The sequence below is a fragment of the Lactuca serriola genome, chromosome 4 (assembly GCF_051521515.1).
Source record: "Lactuca serriola cultivar US96UC23 chromosome 4, Lser_US96UC23_V15, whole genome shotgun sequence".
NCBI classification, from domain to species: Eukaryota; Viridiplantae; Streptophyta; class Magnoliopsida; order Asterales; family Asteraceae; genus Lactuca; species Lactuca serriola.
In genome coordinates this window covers 3960968-3964652 of record NC_136411.1, presented here as the reverse complement: position 1 = coordinate 3964652, position 3685 = coordinate 3960968, and the positions used below count along the sequence as shown (strand labels likewise).

The 3685-nt window shown below is 31.0% G+C and overlaps 1 long non-coding RNA gene across 6 annotated transcripts; it reads left to right on the top strand.

Moving 5' to 3' along the window:
- The first annotated feature begins 857 nt into the window (after positions 1-857).
- Positions 858-3302, top strand: LOC145100919 (uncharacterized). 6 transcript variants are annotated; one of them, XR_013705365.1, is made up of 4 exons: positions 859-1093; positions 1257-2516; positions 2732-2778; positions 3169-3302. It is a non-coding gene; the product is annotated as an uncharacterized LOC145100919 (long non-coding RNA). The 6 variants fall into 6 exon arrangements; XR_013705362.1 differs by having other exon boundaries at positions 858-1093; positions 1257-2778; XR_013705363.1 differs by lacking the exon at positions 3169-3302 and having other exon boundaries at positions 2732-3150.
- The last annotated feature ends 383 nt before the right edge of the window (positions 3303-3685 follow it).

Here is a 3685-nt window from a genome sequence, read left to right as displayed (position 1 = left end):
ATCTTATCCGGTCAACATTTATGAAAAAGTCAAATAAGATGATGATGATAAGATTTTGAATGGGTCAAAGTTTGACCAAGTGTTCCTCATATCCAATTGAATCGGTAAATATTAAATCTTATCCGGTCAACATTTATGAAAAAGTCAAATAAGATGATGATGATAAGACTTTGAATGGGTCAAACTTTGACCAAGTGTTCCTCATATCCAATTGAACTGCTAAATACTGAATCTGTCAATAATAATGAAAAAGTCAAATAAGATGATGATAAAATTTTGAATGGGTCAAAGTTTGACCAAGTGTTCTTCATATCCATTTGAATCGGTCTAATATGATGTATACGTTATAAAACATTTCATATAAACTGGAAGAGGCGCATTGATCTAGCATTCGTCTATCATGAATGTCTTGCCATTGACCGCAAAATCTTGGTTCTCTCTCATGCTCACTACCTCCTCCTTTGTTTTTCTTTCTATTAAAATCGAAAAAGCTCAAAAATGTCTTACGTTTAATCCTAGCCCAGGTATAAGAAATCTCTATCTGTTCGTCATTTTGTTTTACAAATTTTTTAAGTTATTTTGTTGATCCGCACCCGTCGCTTTGCGCGGGCAAACGGCTAGTGTGTGTGTGTGTGTATATATATATATATATATATATATATATATATATATATATATATATATATATATACCTTAAAAAGCATTTACCATGTTTTGCTGAATTTTAAGAGGTACAAGGCTTATTGCAATATTTACAATCAGTTTATGCATTAAATTTTATGCGGTCAACATCAACTGAATCTCCTTATCTCTTCAGATGACTTTGACCCGGTCCTTTAATCTTTGATGAAGTCTTCTTAAAACCGAGATCCTGGCAAAAAATCTTTCAATTCAGACAAGCCGTCCCTTATATTAGGCACTCTTATTCTTCTCTCATATCATTTCCCATTTATGTTTCCATGAACTAGATTTTCTTCTTCTCTCAGTCAGAAAACCCTAAACCACTCACCACCACCATATATATATACCCCTGCCATCGCTGAACCACCGACATACTAATGGACCCCTGCTACTCTATCTCAACTAAAAAGAGGTAAAAGACCTCGATTACTCTCTTAATCTGTCTTTATATATATATATATATATATATATATATATATATATATATATATATATATATATATATGTGTGTGTGTGTGTGTGTGTGTGTGTGTTTTCAATAACAAACCAAACCTATTTGATTTCGGATTTCACAGGTCGAATTGATCTACCTAATATCTATATAGCATCTCTTATCTTAGTTTCCTTATAGAAGAACCCTAACTTGGTCGCCATTTATTCTCTCCTTGAATTCTCCCCCTCTCTCTTAAACAATCTAAACGAACCCTAGTTTTTTTCTCTCTCAATCTTCTAGGAAATTGGCCACCACCGCACCTCTTGATTAACGGCTGCTAGAAATTCGTCAGCTCCTTCCACTGCCTCCTTTTCCAAGGAAGTCTTCTTCCATTTGAAATTTTATTTTCAGTTTTTCTTATTTCGTAAGGTATTTCGTTGCTATACCACCAACACTCCATCAACCACCACCATAATCGCTCCCCCTTCCATCAACCATCACCATTAGGTACAGAGCCCACAATGACCTTCACCACCGTCGTCACATGCCACTATTAACAAATCCATAACCACCACCAAACATCTACAAGCACGATTGCAGATAAAGTTTTTTTTTTATATTTTCTATTTTGAAGTTTCTTGTTATCTATTTTGTAGTGGTTGAATGTTCAGTTCTTAAAAAAATCGGGAAATTCAAGATCTTCATTGGGATGTTTAAGACCGGTGTAGTAAGATTTTACTATTTTGATAATGAAATTTTCAAAATGGAATTTCTGTTCTTAGATTTTTCAGCTACTAAGGTGGGTGGTTTAAAAAAATTTCTATAGTTTCTTATCATTGTTGATACGTTAAGGGTGTATGTAAATTGTTCGATGAAATGCATATTGGGGGTAAGGTATTGTTTTATTTTCATTGATTTCTGTTGTCTTACCTTCAAGTTGAAACCTTTTACTTACTGGACGAATTTTTTACTAGCAAAAATCCATAAACAACATGGATATGCTCATGATGACAGTTTCGAGGATTCACTGGAAAGAGGTTCACTTATAAAACAAATATGGAGAAGTTGGATTGTATACATGGGACAAACTTGAGGAAAGGTAACTTATAAAGAATAGTTGGCTGTTTTTTCTTTAAAGTGTTATTTCCTCTGAATTTTTTGTATACATGATTGACCTTTTTTCCACTAATTGTGATAAATGACCAAGCTGGTTGATATTGTGATGAATCCCCTAAAGTCTAATTGCATATTAGGTAAGTAATGCTACTGGCTTGACTGAAGTTTAGTTGGTTATTGAATAGTATGTTGGCGTTTTTGCTGAAGTATTCAAGGTTCATTGCTATATTGGTTTGCATGCAAATTATATTTGAAGAAGACATCAAAGTTCATTTCCCATTTCCGGGTATAATAAATGTTTCATTCTTTGAATTTCTCATTTTTTAATAATGTTAATATGACTGAAAAATTATTTTTTAAGGTATGGTTCTTTGTAAAGATATTGAATGGAATTGTTAATTCCACTTATATGAAAAGCTGCTTACTATGTGTCATTGAATTGAATAACATCATTCTTAAAGGAATGCGATGAGTTTAATTTTGTTGTTTTTCATTGCTTAGCTAATGGGGCATTTCGTTATGGTCATTTCAAAATATGAATCATGACAGTAAGTGATATTTTTGGCTTTATTATGGTCATTTCTTTTTCCAAATTAAATTTTAGGAACCGTTTCATTAAATGCATATTTATATTCATGATATTGGTCTTTACTCTTTATATTTCTCTACCATGTCATAACAAACATTCTTTATTGTACTTTAGGATCATTATCTTGATATTTTTGGAATTGGATTTTCATAGCAAATATTATCCAAGGTTCTAGCCTAGAAATGGAAAGGAAATTTTGAAATAATATTGGGTTAAATGCTTGAATTATCTGTTATAGCATCTTATAGTTCCATTCTTTTTAAAACATGCGCGAAAAGGAAATGTACTTTCATTTAATATGGTTTTATAACATCTTAATTTCATTTCATAATTTACAACTTTGTAACAGGAAGATATGGAAGTATGATACTTTTTGGGTTAAATGCTTCAAATGACAATGTACTTTTATTTGTATGATTGTTGTAACATATGAGTTTCATTTATTTATTACATGCATGAAAATGTGGCTAACTAAATACAATATTAACCTTTGTTTCCTATTTTTGATTATTTAGTTTAGCCAGAGCATTCTCTAAGAGAGAAATAAATGATTAACTCCAAAAAATGATTAAAGATAAGTAAAGCTAAAATGCAATCGGTGGGTCATACATCAAAACTTTACTATTCTAAAGCTATGTTGAATCTATATGATTTCGCATATAATACATGGTTATGTTTGAACTTTTTAATGGTTTATTTGTATATACACTTTGTATTTAACCTTATTATTAATTTTGTTGGGTTGATTTATGTCTTTGTTGTTAATCTTTTTATATATTGTTTAAGTGGGTAATATTTTCAAAAATATAACAACTTTTACAAAATAGAAAAATAATGTAATTCTATCCTAAACGAAACAATCTGTT